Below are 17,891 nucleotides of genomic sequence, written 5' to 3' on the forward strand. Positions count from 1 at the left end.
ATTGGACTGTGATTTACTGAGCCTTTTAAGATCATTTGTAAGGGTTTAGTTCTGTGGAGATGAACTGCTAAACACCCAGAAAATTGAGACACACTGAAGCGGAGACCGACTGCAATTTCATCTCAGTGCTCTTGTACTAAATTACAAAGAGCGCCCCATCAAATATAGATTTTATTCTGAATGTGAATATAGGATTGAGCAAGTGATGGATAACCCGCTTACCCACTTCACTGCTCAATTAGGTGTAATGGTTTTGTTCAGCTTGAATGATAATTGTGAATGAAGGTGATGTTTATATAATAGATAGTATTGTGAGTGGAGCACCAGCCCTTTCCTTTCCTCCACCCTCAGGAGAACCAAGTTGCCAGGTCACGAATTAAACATGCTGACGAGCACCAGCGGGTAAAATGTGATCCACATCTCCGGGGGTGTTTCTGTGTAGCTCAGCCTCGTCGGGACTTGCGATTCAATTTTGTCTCTTTGCTCCCCCCCCCTTTTTTTTTGCTATTGATGGTGCAGTCTCAACTCTGCTAGTGTGCTGACACCTTTCCTACTCCCCTTTGGGTGTGAGAGTGCAGACACTGGAAAGAGGTGAGCAAATGAGGAGGGATGGATAATGCAGCCAGTCTGACTGAACTGCTGCCTTTCTGTCTGTGAATAAGGGGAAAGAAGTGTGCTGCAGGGCAACTGTACTCTGCAGTAAAGCCTTTTTCGTGCAACATCACCAAGAGGGCAGTACACTGTTGTTGAGGAGAAATAACTCATTTGTATTCCTCACCTGCCTCTGCCTACTTCCCTTTAATCACCTGTCTGTGTTATTCAGGTGACAAGAGGCTCATTAGCACTCTGCTAAAGCTTCACTGCTCTTCCTGAGATAAAGAAAAATACACCAAAGTCATGACCACAAGAGGACAGGCATGAGTATTGATACTTGTGATGAATGTGGGGAGGTAAAATCAATTGCAGTGATTTAGCTGTGAGACTGATTCATTCTGATGTTTCATGATGGTGCATGATCATTTGACAATTTATGTTTGCTTAAATAGAAGCTTGGATTTGAGGCTCTTTTTCTTTCACGTATATGAAGAAGCCTTGCTGCTTCCCAGAAGAATACATAATATAAATAGACAATGAAAACAACCTCTTGTCAAGAGAAACCTTCAGCTGTAAGGAAAAATCACGCCTGTTCATTTTTCCACTGCTTCATGCTGTTGATGATTGCAGGTCCTTATGTGCTGCCCTTTGCTTGTTTAAAATGCGGCGATAGTTTCATATTGCTTGAGTTCTTTTGTGATTTTTTCCCCCTTCAATCATAAGAACTGCACTCGCTCACAACAGTTACTTCATAGATTATGGCTCTAGTGCATCTACCATGCATGCCTTATTCTCTGTGGTATCCTATAACATAGCATGTCTGTGGGTGTGTGGAAAGCAGGGGTTGCTGAAAATAGATCAAACAGCTTATCATGTCAGCAGGATTACTGCATCAACCCTTGTATTCTCTGTCGAATATGTTATGCAAGTTGTGTGTAGGGTGTTTGAGCCAATCAGCAGTATAGTATTATGGCCTAATTAGGAGCCAAGCAGTGAAACTGTATGGGCATCTAATGTTTCTACCTTTTCATACATCACTTTAGTCTTCTATTGGTGCCAATGGCTATACCAAGAACAGTAATACAAAAAAAACGCAGAACATGGCACACCGACTGAGACAAGTCCCCTAAGTCTTTTCACAAGTTTCATGTAAGCTGCTTCAGCATTTAAGCTCCAGCAGTGGGCCAAACTTGTTCTTCATTGATGCACTAAACTTTTACAACATACATGTAATTTTGAAAAAGGATGTTCCAGTGGATTCCATAAATTAAGTGGAACTCAACCTTTTTAATATAGATTCCATATTTTTTACACCATACAAACTTCCACCAAAGGTAATCTTTAGACCTACTGAGATCACTGGCAAAGCTGTCAAACAGAAAACAACATCACAGCTCAACAATTGCTTCAAGCACGAAAAAAGGCCCAAGGATCTGAATGAGTTTTGCAAGGGCCTGACTGTGACAGCTAGATGACTCAGAGCATCTCCAAAGATGCAGCTTTCACCTATGTTCACCTGGGACAGCAACATCCAGGTGGATATTACTTTGCGATCGTGGCTCAAGAGTTGGGTGTTCGTCTTGTAATCGGAAGGTTGCCAGTTTGAGCCCCGGCTCAGACAGTCTCGGTCGTTGTGTCCTTGGGCAAGACACTTCACCTACCGCCTACTGGTGATGGCCAGAGGGGCCGATGGCGCGATATGGCAGCTTCGCCTCTGTCAGTCTGCCCCAGGGCAGCTGTGGCTACAACTGTAGCTGCCTCCATCAGTGTGTGAATGTGAGAGTGAATGAATAGTGGAATTGTAAAAGTGCTTTGAGGGGACCCGAAAAGCTCTATATAAATGCAATCCATTATTATTATTATTGCAATGTACCGCCAAGCTAAGCATTGTTGCAAACCATGTACACCCTTTAATGGAAACAGTATTCTCTGATAGCTGTGGCCTCTTTCAGCAGCATAACGCGCTCACAGCAACAATTTTATGTAAACACTTATCCTCCTTGTTTGGCTCTCCAATAGACAGTTAGCCTCACTGTTTCAGACTTTACACTAAAAGAAATATAAAAACAGGGAGAACATCCAACTTGTACACTGAGCCTTATCATCAGGAAACCTATCCGATTGTTCAGTCTGACGTCACTAGCCGTGTCTGGGTCTAAACTCCGCTGCAGGTCCATATATCAAACGATCACTATGGCATTACTGAGAGTTGAAAAACTGTCTAAAGTCTTTCATCTTTAATAAAATGATCAGCGTTCTGCTCTACCAGGTGTAACAATTGAGTTTAACATCCAGGCATCCACGAAAACGGAATTTATGACATTTAACGGAGTTAGAAGTTAGCAGGGAGTTAGCTCGCCAGCTTCTATCTAAATACAATATAGCATGTCCTGACTGCGGGGTTTTGGAAACAAATTAAAACGTACAGCTCTGTTATCACTTCCAACATAAATGAAGACAGAAAACTAAACAGCAGTGACGTTTGTAGGGTTACTGAAGTTTGGCTAGCTGGTATATAATGATGTGATATGTGACCGCTAGCGACACAGCTATGTTAGCAATAATATAAACAAGCTAACTTTTTTCCACTCGATAAAAGTTAACGTGAGTGTTCTCGGTGGTCAGGAACAAATGTAATCGCATGGCAGGATGCTGTAAAAGGACCAAACTTCAGCCAGGAGAACAACTGAGATAATCCATCCACAATACGAGGTTAGTCATTCATATACTGCTGCATGGGCTGGGCTGTAGTTACATCCTAAGGTTTTAAAAACTGAGCTTAAATAAATGATTAGCGGTAATAAAAGCCGAGGGAGGTCAACAGGGATCACTGACTGTTTTAGGAGATTTTTGAGATCAAATAGAAGAAAATACATAACATCAAACATGTTAACAACACAAAAGCCATATTAAACGCAGACTACTTTAGGCCCGGAAGTAGGATTCGTCGCGTCATCACTGAACAACCGGATTGGCCCTTGTTGATTTTAAGATGCCTGGATAGAAACAACAAAACTTTTGGTCCAGGGTTGTTCCTCCTAAGTTTATAAAAAAAAGACTACAAACAGAACAGTCTTATTAAAAGGCAAAATTTTAACCCATGTTACTTTTGTGATGGTTGCCTATTGCTTTATTATGCAACATCACATAATACAGAACCATTACTACAGCTGCAGCACTATTATATTAACCATTTTAACCAGAGGATCACTGTAAACAGGGACTATGATATGAAAACCATCTTGACCCAGTCAGTGGCCTGTGAAAAGTCCACCTCTGACTGTACTGACACTTCTATGCCACCTCACAATGATTAATCCATGGTGATGTGTGCCAGGAGGGCACTGCAGTACTTAAAGAAGCAGAAAATGCATCGTTTTTGTTTTTTGTAACAAAAAAGACTGGAGAAAATGTTGGCACCGTGTCCACCGCATTCATGTCAAAAAACTATACTCCCTGGGGAGATTGTGAGTGTATGTACGTGCACTGTGTTGTGAGTGTGCAGTGTGTCTGGATACTGTTGGAGATGCTTTGTACAGCTGTATTAACTAAACTCCCCGTGCTGCTAATGTCTGTCTTGGTTAACCAGCCTAAACCACAGTCAATGCTGTAGGACAATTAAGAATGTAAGCTGCAGGAAGCTCTTTTTTTGTCATTTTTTCAGTGATATACCCAAATGGATTCATGTCATACCAACTGTTTATTCTATCAAGGTTTCATAATCAACTTCCTGTGCTGTCAATATGTCACATCAGTAATATGAATTCAGCTTTTCATGGCATTAATTTACTCAATTCTAGCATCAAAACCTATGGCTTATTTTGTTCATGAACGAACACCTAATGGACCTGTTGTAAAGGTCACTGCTTACAAACAGATCACCGGGTGATTCATGATTCGCTGCCTCCGGTCTGCATGGCCGACAGTGCTTTAAATGAGCTGTCAAGTAAAGATGTCACAAAAACAGGAAGTTGTTTTACTATTATTACAGATAATAGTGTGTTTCTTTTAAATCCATCAGACATTATTCTTCAAAGTCCTAAAGGATTTTTGGATTCGGTCAATATAAGAAATCCTTATTTTCCTCCTCAGCTTCACAGTCCAGGCTCTTATTTGCGTCAACTGTGGTGGGTAATACTCTAAGCTTATGTAAAGCCAGTGCTGTTTCAGAGTAATGCTTAAAAATGCACATATGTCAGATGATATGTAAATCTCCATTCCATCACATCCCAAACACACTCTGTTGGACTGAGATCTGGTCCTGTGGAGGCAATTTGAATGGAGGTGATTGTGGGAGGGAAAGGAGGATATCGCACAGTGGCTACAACACAACATCCGTGGATTCGGCAACCCCACTGACAGAGGAACTGAACTAGACACTGAGAGAATCACAGCAGCACCCAGTCTCGTTCCTTCAGCCACTTCCACACTCCAGAGCCCAGACTCTCTATACAATTACAACAGTAAATGAGCCAGGTCCTCAGGTTAGGGAACACAAAGAAGACTGGTCCTGACAGGATTACCGAGAAGGTGCTAAAAGTGTGTGCTGACCAACTATCACGTCTTCACCAACAAAAGACTGCAAAAATCATTTCTGTAAAATAAAAAAAATGACAATGTCAGTGACTATACCCCAATAGCACTTACATCTCTGGTGCTGAAGTGCTTTGAAAGGCTGGTTTCACATCATATCAAACCTCCTATGTTCAACATGCACATTCAACACATATTCCTGAGGATGCCATTGCCATAACTCTCCAATGCACTGAGTGACTTAGAATGCGAGATTGCTCACAGAGATCCTAAAATTGTCAGCTTGGTGTTCAGAGAACAACCTGACACTGAACATCAGGAAAGCAAAGTTAAGGAAGAACGCTGCAGACTGGGACCCAACCAACAAATTCTGGGCTATCTTCATCTCTGCTGGACTGCAAACACCTTAGCAGTAACTGAAAAAGCTCAGCAGTGACTTCACTTCCTGAGAGGTCAGGAAGAATAACCTGAGCGAAAAGCTGCTGGTCACCTTTCTCCACTCCTCCATAGAAAGCATGGCTCTCACCTGCTCAACTTGCTGCCCCCTTGTTGCACTACAGGCTCCTAAAATAAAGGACAGCAGACTAAGAAACAGGCTGTTCTCAAGTGCCATAACAACAATGAAACCCTCACTTCTTCCTCCCCATCACCACTACCTCCACTTCCTCTTCCTGCAATAATTTCTCTCCGGTGTAATGTTCCAGCCAAGTGCAATATTTACTCAATGGGCAATACCTTAAATTATTAAAATACATCGTGCAGTATTGTCTCTTATCAATTAAGTCATAGTTTTTGTCCTCCACAAAATATCCTCCACACATTACAGGATGGAGCTATACTTTCATGTTCTTTACATCAACATTTTACTTGTTACCTGAATGTTGCTGCAGAATTCAAGGGTCATCAGCCCATCTAATGTTTTTCCAGACTTCCCTCAAAAGATTGTTGAGCCTTGGTAAATTGGAGCCTCAGTTTTCTGTTCTTAGCTGACAAAAGTTGCACCAGGTGTAATCTTCCCCTGCTGTAGTCCATCTACTTCAAGATTTGACATGTTGTGTATTGAGATATGTTCTTGTGTTGACTTCCTATCAGCTCGAAGCAGTTTGATCATACTCCTCCTGACACCTGACATTAACAAGGATTTTCATTTTTGCCTGGATATTTTCTTCCTTTCATCCTCTATAAATTCTTGAGATTGCTGTGCGTGAACAATCCCAGTAGAGCAGATCAGCAGTTTCTGAAATACTCCGACCAGCACATCTGGCACCAACAAACAAGCCACCAAAATCACCTTTCTCCCCAACTGCTCGGTTTGAACTTTGGCTATCTGTCTTGACAATGTCTACATACCTAAATGCACTGAATTGCTGCCATGTGATTGGCTGATTAGATATTTGCCTTAACACACAGTTGAGACGTTTTACTTAATTAAGTGACCAGTGTGTTCTCCATGATTCTGGGAGAGCCACTGTGATATTGTTGTGCCCTCTGTTGGTTAAAATTGTGAAAGCACCATGCAATGTGAAAAGATAAACTAGGTAATTAAATAACTACAATACAGCTAGTGTCCTGTTATGTCTGCATTGTTGAATAAATGGGAGGGTGAATTGAGAAAATATTACACATATTAATGCAATATCATCAAGAGATGATTTTAACACTGTTTGATTTAAAGTGTTTTATTGAGTCTGCTGTTTAACAACATCAGAAATGTTCAAATATTGATTGGTGTTTTTCCACAGGTTTGCGCAATTCTCCTCTTGTCTCAGAACGATTACCATCGTAATCCTCGCTCCTCCCTCCATCTCCTCTCCGGCTGTCGAGGCAGGCTGGTGAGACCTCTGCTGTGGAGGGAGGGCTTCACTGCCATCTGGGCTGCAGCAGGGAGTGGCAACCGAGACAGCACCAGCAAATGTACCCCAGATATGGGTGAATAAAAGCCTGTTTTTCTACAGAGCTTAGAACTGAGGATAATCGGAAAGGACAAAGAAAAAAAAACTAAAGCCATCAAAATAACCAAGATGGCATGTAGGTATGGCCATAGCATAAATCAAAGACATCATCTCTAAAACCATTTGCAGTTACAAAGCCTGGCTTTAGATGCCAGGCTTTGCAGAGTATCCAGCTTCAAGGCCTTTTTGCAAACTGTTCTGGGATTATAGCATGTTACAGCTCAAATCAGGGATGTGTTTACTGCACATAGTGACCAAAAACAGTGCATCTGAAAAAGCTTGGATTAGAGGGGAATTAATATGGTAATATAATCAGAAAACAAGAACCAAAACCAGTGATTCTCAAATAGGAGAGAAGGCTACAGCAGAGCGTTGTTCCATGATCTGCTATGACACTAATGAGCAAATCTGTGTGCACATTGTGCCACACAAACGAGGCATATACACTTGCAATAGGAAATGAACAAATGTTTTTTGGGTTGTTTTTTTTTTTGGGTGCTTCGTCTGAATATTTAGCCAAGAATATGTCTGATGTACCCGCCTCTTCGGCTTGATTCGCTGTCCTTGTTCAGATGCATGTCTTCATCAGTAACAAGGCCAACAGTCACTGTGACAAATACCGCAGTTGTTCAGATGCCCTCATACAAAGCTTGGCCAGCTGCCGGCTCTCTCAGCAGACAGGTTTGTCTATTAGCCCCTCCTTCTCTGTGTGTCGCTCTCTCTCCCTCTCACAAAGATAAACGACCTCATCGCTGTCATCCCACCGCGGCCGCCATCGATTATGACTGCTCCCGTCTCACTCTCCCTTCACCCCACCCTCTTCTTATACCTCATTTAATTTGTTTTCTTCACCCCTCGTTGCCTTATTGATTGGAATGCAGGGTGGCAAAATCTTGATGTCTCTACTGCAGTCTGGTGTTTCTTTTGTAGTTGGACCTTAAAGTCATTGCAAAGGTTAAAAGCAAAGATAATGGAGCAATGAGAAGTCAGTGAGCTCACAGACCACACACACTAGTCTGTGCCAGGTTAAGATGCTTCACATGAAGAGTTACAAGTTACAAATGAGGACATAATTATTAGGCAGACATGAAATTTTCATTTTTAAAAAGTATTTTCAAATTCCAAACATCTGAGTTTGTTTGTTTGTTTGTTTGTTTTTATGCTTACATTATTTTATTTTGCTCACAGAAACAAAAACGTTGCACAAAAGCCAAAAACTGCCAGGTTCAGAATATATTAGCCACCCTGACGCTAATCACCAATTTTTCCCTTTTTCCTGGTAACAGGCTACGCTTGTAGCAGTTGTACTTTCTTATGAAGTCTTTCACACATCCTGGGCAGTTCAGGTGCATTCTTCTTTAGTGAGCGAGCTGCTCCAGATCTGAGGGTCTTCTGGCATGAAATTTGGTCTGCAGTTCACACCACAGATTTTTAATGTGATTCAAGTCAGGGCTTTGTGCAGGCTGGTCAACAATGTTCACTTTGGTCCTCCGCAGGTATACCTGCGGAGGACTATAGTTCTTGACAAGAAGCAAAGTATGTTTTGGGTCAAAGGGATAATCCAGACCCAGTTTTGCTGTTGCCTGCTTGAAGTTTTCTTTCAAAATCTTCACCTACCTTTTTTCTTCATCATTCCTTCCACACTGATGAGATTCCCAGTTTCAGCCCCATAGTATAATACTCCTACACCGTAAAAAAAAAGAAAATCCTAAAAAAACAGCTGGGGCGCCAAAATAATACCATAAAATAACAGAAAATAACTTTCCCATGAAAATACGGTTATTTTCAGTAATGACAATACAGTTTGTTGCCCTAATTTACATGGGATTTTGCCTTTTTCAAGTGCTTTTAAACATTAAATTAGGAACATTTTAATGTGATTAAACAATGAAATTACCTATAAATAAGGTCAATGAATGCGGCAATATGAATAATAATACTTAAATATACAGTTAGTTTAAATAATAATGGATTGCATTCATATAGCGCTTTACAATTCCCCTCTGGCCATCACCAGTAGGTGAAGTGTCTTGCCCAAGGACACAACGACCGAGAGTGTCCGAGCCGGGGCTCGAACTGACCAACCTTCTGATTACAAAGCGAACTCCCAACTCTTGAGCCGCGATCGCCCTAAATAACAATAATTATTATTATTATTTGATGTAAAAAAATTTATAAGAATCATTTTATATATTTTTCCATAGCATTACATTTGAATTTAACAGTTCAATTTCAAATAATGGACAAATATTTGTGAAATTATGATACATTTGTGAATGTATTTTAACAATCTCAATATGCATATGTACAGACAAATACATTTAACAAACAAGAAAATTATGTTTTGTTACATTTACAGTGATCTTACGTTAATTTACATTTGAAATGTAAAATCACAGTCTATTTATGTAAATTTAATAATATTCTAGAAGAATAGTACAAAACTGTAAAATACACAGTAAAATACTTTTATATTACATTACATTACAGTGTACCGCTGTTCTTCACTGTGGGGACGCTGTTGTATGCCTCTCCCATCCTTTTCTAAACACAAGCAATGTTTCTGTGGCAAAAGAGCTCGAGTTTTAGTTTAGTTTACTCACCAAAGGACATGCTTCCAGTATGCATAATCTTTCTCTTTAACTTTAGCATGCTTCAGCTTGGTTATAAGGTGTCTCTTCAGCAGAACTGTTTTTCTTCGTTTGTCATTCATGAGTGTCTTAGCAGTTGTTCCGGGGTCTTTAGATATATATCTCTCTCACCAGTTTTCTTTACAGAGTCTATAAACGTAATCTATGCTTTTTAAAGAAAGCTGGTGTGCTGAGAATTTCATAAGGTGGGGGTGAGTTCACTTAAACGTTCACTCCGTTTTCACAGGTCAGACCACTCTTACCTTGAAACTCAGTGTTTATTGTGATCTCAACTACAGACCTGAAAATCGTTGTGACTGTTGCTGCTGATGCTGCATGGTTGCTGCACCATGAAATTGACAAAGTCTCAGACACACATATTAACACCTGACAAATTAATTAAAACCATATTTGCAGTAATTTTCTGCCACAGTAGGTGTCTCTAGCAGCCCATTTTGACATGAAGACACACACACACACAAGCACACACATATGCACACTGTTATAAAATGAAGACAAATAGTGATCTCAATAGCAAATGTTAAATAACATAATGGATATGATCGTAAAGAAGAAATAGATTAGAATACCAGTACTCACTGATAAGTGTTCCTCCTATTTAGCATCTTGACCAGCAATAAACAAGAAGGTGGATGTGGCTCAGGCAGTAGAGCAGCTTGTCTACCAATCAGAGGGTCAGTGGATCATTCTCCAGTTCCTCCTTTCATCCTTGAGCAGGAACCTGAGCCCCATGTTGCCCCTGATGCATGTGTGAATGCTCGATAAAAGTGCTTAGATAAAGATAAAAGCACTGTATGAATGTGTGTGATTGGGTAAATGAGGTTAGAGTGCTCAAATTGAGTAGAAAGGCACCAAATAAGTACCAGTTCATTTACCAAGCTGAATGCTGGTTATAACTCTGTTATATCCACAAGCTGCTGCTTTGACAGAATGATTCAAGTGATTAAGCAAGAGTGTCATTCCTGCTGTAAAGATGCTTAACTTTGGGGTCAGCAGCACTTTGCCTTTGAGTTAAAATCACCCACTGCAGCCATGAAAGCTGGCAACAGTCTGCCATTAAAACCATAAACAACAGAGTAAAGGGAGAAATGACCTGGCCATAAAATCCTGCTGGTCTCTGAGTTTGATGTACAGTTCTGGGTTCTGTAAGAAAAAAAAATACTGCCTTTGCTTTGAGCTGCACGACCATTAGTGGGAATGATTATGGCCATATATTTCAACCTGTAGTCGCCTACTGAAGCTTTAGGTAATAGCAACTCCAAGGTCCTGCTTGTGACAGTAGGGAAAACAAATGATTATTATAAGAGAGTAAAGGTAATTGGCCATAATTCACAAAGCCCACGAAAGACTTTCTGGCCATAATCAAAGCTGGTTTCCATACAGTGAAGGTGCCTGTTTGACAGGCCATTTGTCTGGCTGCATGCTTGTTACACTCTCAGCTCTCGATATATGAGCCGACCTTAAGAGCAAAATAATTTGGAGTTGCAGAATTTTGATGATATAATTTCATCGTTACTTAAGAGTGTAAAGGCACATTCTGTGTTTAACATTTAACACAACTATGTTATACATATTTACTGGATACGAATGTGTTAAAGACACAAAATAAAGATACAGTAGAGTGATTTAAAAAAAAAATCACTTCATTACTAGTAACAGGGCTGATCTGAAAACGTAATAAAACGGTATTACCAGTGAAACTAAACACATTTCAGAAAAGAGTCCTTGTGAAACATTAAGCCATGTAACCTCTTAATATGTAATGTAATCTCTAAGTAAAGCTCCTGAATCAATGCAATAAACTCAAAAGTTCAATGTTTATATTTTAAACTAAGGTAAAGTGCAGTACCTTATGTTAGCCCTCAAGCACAGAATGAATGGTGAAATGAAAAGACATTAAATTATAGTTGACATAACTGTTGATCGCCACTAGATGGTATCAATAATGTCACTGTGGATGATGATCTGATGTAATGAAATTGAAGCTTGAGAGTCCACCCATTTTCAAGTGTCAGCATGTTGCTGCGGGCTCCCAACAGTTGGAGACACAAGCTGTATGCTGCTCCATGAGATGGACTACCGTGATCCTGCAGTATTTCCATGCACATAAACCCTGTTTTACTTTACTGTGACGTGGCTCTTAACGCTCAGGCTGACTGCGAAGACTCATTTTGTGTTTCAGAGCATGATGATTAAAATCCACAGAGATATCTAATATCTACAATAGCGCTGAAGCTAGCCAAACAAAACAAACAACACTCCTAGGCTGTCTCTATAGATAGCATAAAGTTAATTTAACTAAAAAAAGTCAAATGGCTTTCATGTGCAAGAAATATTTTCTGACACCACAGTGAAAGAGCGAGGAACTCGACAGAACAAGTAGCAAACTTATACATGAAGTCCTAAAAGTAAAGCAATAAGAATTAATAGTGTCCTAAAAATGTAATGGTTTGTTAAAGCTCGTGGACACACACAGACTTCAGTAAGCACAGTGGCCTGTTTGACTCTCAAAAGTTGGTTCTCTGTAGTCTTTTCCTTAGGGTCAAAGGTAAAGCCCTGACCTGAGACCAACATGCCCTTATTAATAAAACAATAAGCAGCAGTCTTTTCTCAACAAACCTCACCAGCAGGGCTCAAACCAAGGCTTGAATCTCATTACTTTTACCTCAGTTGCAACTAACTATGCAAATGTATACAGTCAGACACAGTTTCACCAACTACAACAATTAAAGAATCGTACTCAAGATACACGCAAAATCCTGTTTGCACGAGTGCTAAAATTGATTTTAATAAGACTTTATTTACTCTTTGCCCACCATATGTGATGTTCCTGAGTGTTTGAAATCTAAGATCAGTCACAGAAGGGGGCCCTGTGGCTCCCAGGACACCTAATACTCTGCGTGCTCCAGGGCCGGTGAGAAGAAAAAGAGCACAATTGGATTAGATAGCAAAATAGGGTCAGTGTTTGTTTTAATCAGTCTGGTGACACAGGGAGCTCTTGAAAGGACTAAGTGAAGAGAGCCTGGAGAGAGAGAAAATGAGAGAAAGAGGGACTGCAAGAGTGAGAGTGAGGGAGACAGATAGCGAACAAGAAGGAAAAGGGGGAAAGAGAGACAGAGAGGGCAGCCGGGGTGATTGGTCCCCAGGCAATGACTGGATAGTGGAGACTGGAGGCCAGAGGGGAAGCAGTCTGGGGGGTGGTTGACCTTTCCGAGTTCATTGTCAGGTCTCCAAACCGAGAGCATAGTGGCCATTTCCACTAGCCTAGCATTCGTCAAATGACCTTTGACAAATATGTAGTGTAGCGGGTTTGTTTTCCACACTACACCAACAAACCATCAGACTAAAAGTACCACTGAAGACACTGAGGATTAACCAGTCCAAAACTGCAACAACTGTTGCTTTGAGGAGTGAAATGTTTTGAACATTTGAAATTTGAGACTAAATGATGACTGTACATGTCTTTTTGGGGATTATCTGATCAACAAACTTATAAACCTCAGCACATCGGATAATAAATTTAGCGCCGGTGATACATATTATTCTTGGAGAACAACACTGTCAAACGTAGAAAGGTCTATTGTAAGATTACACTCTCACAGAGGCAGTGACCGGTGGTTCTTGGGGAACAAATTATGGTCACAGCTGACTAGACTTTCCATGGCAGGGCTTAAAATCCTTACTGTGATACACCATTGAGTCAATATTTTATGGACTGGACTAAAAAGTACTCATACCTATAATCAGCACTGTCAAATTCCCCTGAATAATGAATGGAGGAAGGGAAAAAGGTCAGATTCTTCACCAAATAGCACTAAACAGTGATAGTTTTTAGTACGTTTCAGACTTCAAAGTCAGTCTTCAATTTATAGACATTAGGGTATCCCCAGAACACAGATCTAAGTGTTACTAAGTCTTTCTAGGTTACTTAGTTCTAAATTACTCAGTGAGACACGTTGCATATAAATATGTGCTATTTCCTTTTCAGTGCCACCCACTTACTGAGAATTTAGTTACACATAGTGGGGAAAGTAAGAGCAAGGATATTTAATGGGAAAAATTCAAATCAAGATCACACAATATGTTGAGGTGTCATAACCTTTAGACAAGCATGCACTTTTGTGAGCACATATCTGCTTGAGTGAACGTCTCTGTAAATATACAGTGTATTTGTGTGTCAGAAAAAGGCAAAATAACAAGACCAAGACTCCTACGCTCTGCATATCCATCAGCCTTCTCCGTGGTGTTTGGTAATAGTATCCCCTGGTCGGAAGTGCAAATCCAGCTGCTGCGAAGTGGCCATAAATTAGATTTTCTGAAACTTGGTGCAAGCGTAGCCTCCAGTGTGTCATTCACTGGACTGCTCGAGCACCACTCACCCACGGCAGCTTTCATTATCATTACCTAAACCCCTTAAACTTTGCTGCTCCATTGTCACGTAACTCAACTTATCTGAGTTTGCAACCAGCTAGTTTTATTTTCTTTTTGTCTGTAGCAGGGCTGTTTCCCTACATTTCAATGCCAAAAAAACCCTATTTGAGCATACCTCGGAACACCAGCAGCACAATTTATATGCTTTAAGAATGTGGAGAACATGTTGAAAACATTACGATTCATGCTTTTGCACTTTAAGCCTAGAGGTTAGTGTAATATGCCCGCTGAAAGCTTTTCCAAATCACTGAGAAATCAAGTGAGTAAGTTCAGATTTTTGCAGCTGCTTTCTATTCCTCAATGTGCAGAGTAATTCCAAACAGTTTATTTTCTATCCAGCCACTTCAGCCCCCAAGGTCATTTGCGTTTTCTCTTTATAAACAGGCAGAATTCTCAGATGTCCTTTTTGGTGGAACTCCACTCAGTCTAATTTGCCACGCTGGTCTGTTCTTCCCCAGCAGAGCTGTGACAGTCTGATTCAGATGTGTCACAGTTCTTTTCATTTACAGACTCATCCTTCTCTGGAAGCCATCTGTTGAGAAAAAAACAGGACCACTTTCACCTGCATGAAGCCTTTCGCTCAGGTCACACAGTGATGACTTTGTGCATTGATGGAAAAAGATCCCTTCTTAAGTAATCTTTTCCAGGCTGGAGAAGGGAAAATGTAAAAGTGTGAATCTCTGTGTCCACTGCATGTCATGTATGTTGATCGGCAGCATCTTCTGACACACAATAAAAGCAAATGTGAAGTGTTTGAGTCAGAGCTGACACAAAAAGCTAGAGCCACCATGTTGGCTTCAATGAACTCAGTGGTTGAATGGTGTGTCTGGGTGGCTGTCTTGGGGGTCGTGCACTGTGCCCAGGCCCTCGGGGCACCAGTAGCAGGATGGGCCAGAGCATCCGCTGGGAGGTTGACCTCCGCTATCCCTGTGGAGTTTGGCTTGTACAGCTGTATCTGATTGGACAGGAACAAAGGGATGTGCTGCAGCAGGGGGTTTGGAATTCAGCAGATATAGGAACTGATTGTTTTCTGATTTGAATCAGAGCTATATTTTCATCAATATTTCATCAGTATAATATATATATTTCATCAGGCAGTGATCTCTGCTCTCTAATCTGATTATTATGAATTGATTTAAAAAAAAGGTTACATGGAAAAATTGATAAAAAATGTAATTTTTTAAATTTTTCATTACTTTGAATTGTTCACTTGAATGTTTATTATCAGGCAACATTTCCTATCTATCTATCTATCTATCTATCTATCTATCTATCTATCTATCTATCTATCTATCTATCTATCTATCTATCTATCTATCTATCTATCTAGCTTGGTAAAACCTCTTTAAGTATGCTATTATAGTCTATTACAGCAACAGAGAAATATTATCACGTTTAATTGGTTATCATTTTTGCAGCTGTCAACCCTTCCCTTCCCTGAACTCCCCAAACAGGCTGATTTATTGCGAGACACTCCGTGAAAAAAAGTACAAAACAAAAAAATTCGTGTTCTTCTTCTGGAGACTTTTACAAGTATTTGTCCAGAATATATAGCTGAAAGCTTTTGGGCTACCGGAGACCTCCAGTGCGTCAGTTTTCTCATTTGATGCGTTGGAGACGGAAGCCGCTGCCAAACCCGCAGGTCCTGTCTGGAGCCTCAGGATTACAGACCTGTGTGCGTCTGTTTATCTGTGCCAGTGCCAGACAAATCATACAGACTGTCACACGGTAAAATGGAAGCTGCGATCTTGAAAAAGAAGAAGAAGATGAGACGAGGAACATTAACTCAACAACACAGCTATTTGACGTTCTCCGTCAAATAGAGCTGCAAATCTGTTATATTGATTTAAATTAAAAAAATAATAATGATGTAATAAATAATAAGATATGTTTTCGATGTTTTAATCTGCACAGACTTGACCATCAAGTGGTTGCAGTATAACTTCTATTTTCTTTTCGTGTAGTTCATAATTAATGTCACTAAATTTCAGCGTCACTCCAGGGTAAATATCTCATTTCGTTCGTTGAAATGTATTTGGCATTTTTTACATATATATTATTCTACTTCTTTACAAAAATCGAACTCAATAAACAAATAGAAATAAATTGTATTTCTTTGATTATGTTACAATTCATTATCGCGCAACGAAAATGTGTTTTTTAAAAAGGAAAACAAAATAAACCCTTTTCTTCTTTCTTTTACCGATTTTCTTTTAAAAATACAACTTACCATAAATATTTTTTAAATATCTAAAGCAGACGTTTGTACACGTGAGAAAATACGTTTTAATGGCTTCTTCAAAGAAATGATTAATATAAAAAACGTCTCTAAAAATCTATTTTGGAGTTCTGTATTAAAGCAGCGATTTTATTTCAATGTCACAGAAGTGGCGATAAACCAATCGGCTTTATGCTTCCGTTTGTCATCGTCAGGTTTTGCATATGCATTTTAAAAACTATTTTATTTAGACCTACATATTTTTGAAACTCATGTCAGAGCCAACTTGACATTGCTTTCTGCGTGCTGTTTATCCATTTCCAGACTTAGCAGCACCGGTTATCTGGACCTTTTTATTAATCATCTCACCGGAAACCCGCAGTGTCTGCAGGACAGGAGAACCTGGGGAGGTTCCTGTTTTCTAGCACTGGATAATGAAAATCCCATGATCTCCGGTCCGTGCGGTTCATTGCTGGTCACCACATCTAATTCAATTCCGAGACTCTGGTCGTGGGTAGATTTAAACCAGCATCAATCAAATTTGGGCTACTCACCTCAAGAGCCAGCGCTTAGGAGCAATTTGTCCAATGTTGGGCCTATATTATATATTTCCCCCAGAAATAAACCATTACCTCAAAAAAAATGCTAACTCAAAAAAACTTGTCCAGTGGTTAAAGCAAACAAATATCAGACGCAAATCTCCTACAGAAAAAATCCATCGACATCAAGGAAACAGCCTTATTGACCATTTCTAATCCAATGCTTATTTAAACCTGCGACGTTGATTGTCTGCTAGTTTATGTTTGACTTCATTCGGGGGAAATGGACCAGCTGAGAGTAGCAAAGTATCCATTTAAATCATAAAAATAAGAATTGATATGCGGCTACATAAATTGACACTTGACAAACGACCCAGATTTGTTTTACGGGAAATTGCAGGCTATTTTTCAGTCTCCGTTACGCATGCGTCACCGCCTATCAGAGCCGCTTTGCCAACAGTCCCCAGCCTGCTTTTAAACGCATTTAGGGATTATTTATTTTTGGCTCTGGCGTGTGTCCGCTGTATCGAGGCCTTGCCGATACATCCAGATGGTTTTGCTGAAGTGTATGTTTACGGATTCCTGGAGATTGTGCGGAGTGAGGCTGCACCGGTCTGTCCTTCATTAAGCCACTCAGAGCATGGAGGCTTTTATCACGACAGACTGCGCTTTCATAACGACATGTTGCCGGACACACAGCGTTTCTGTGTCTGCGCTACTGTGCAGAGCGAGCCTCCTCATTCATGGCCGATAGAGAGGATGTTAAATGCTCCTTTTAAAGTGCTGAGACGTTAGAGTTGAAGATAACGCCTGCAAGGGGCCTTTAGCTTGTTGTATGACTGCACCCTTCAGCTGCAAATGTTTCAGATAACATCAATGATTTTTGGTTAAACTAGGCCTGTTAGAGACTGGTTCCTTTGTGCATTTGCGCCAAAAAGCTAAAAATGTATAACATAAAAGTTCTCATTGTGAT

This window comes from Astatotilapia calliptera, chromosome 20, assembly GCF_900246225.1.
Source record: "Astatotilapia calliptera chromosome 20, fAstCal1.2, whole genome shotgun sequence".
In the NCBI taxonomy this organism is placed as follows: domain Eukaryota; kingdom Metazoa; phylum Chordata; class Actinopteri; order Cichliformes; family Cichlidae; genus Astatotilapia; species Astatotilapia calliptera.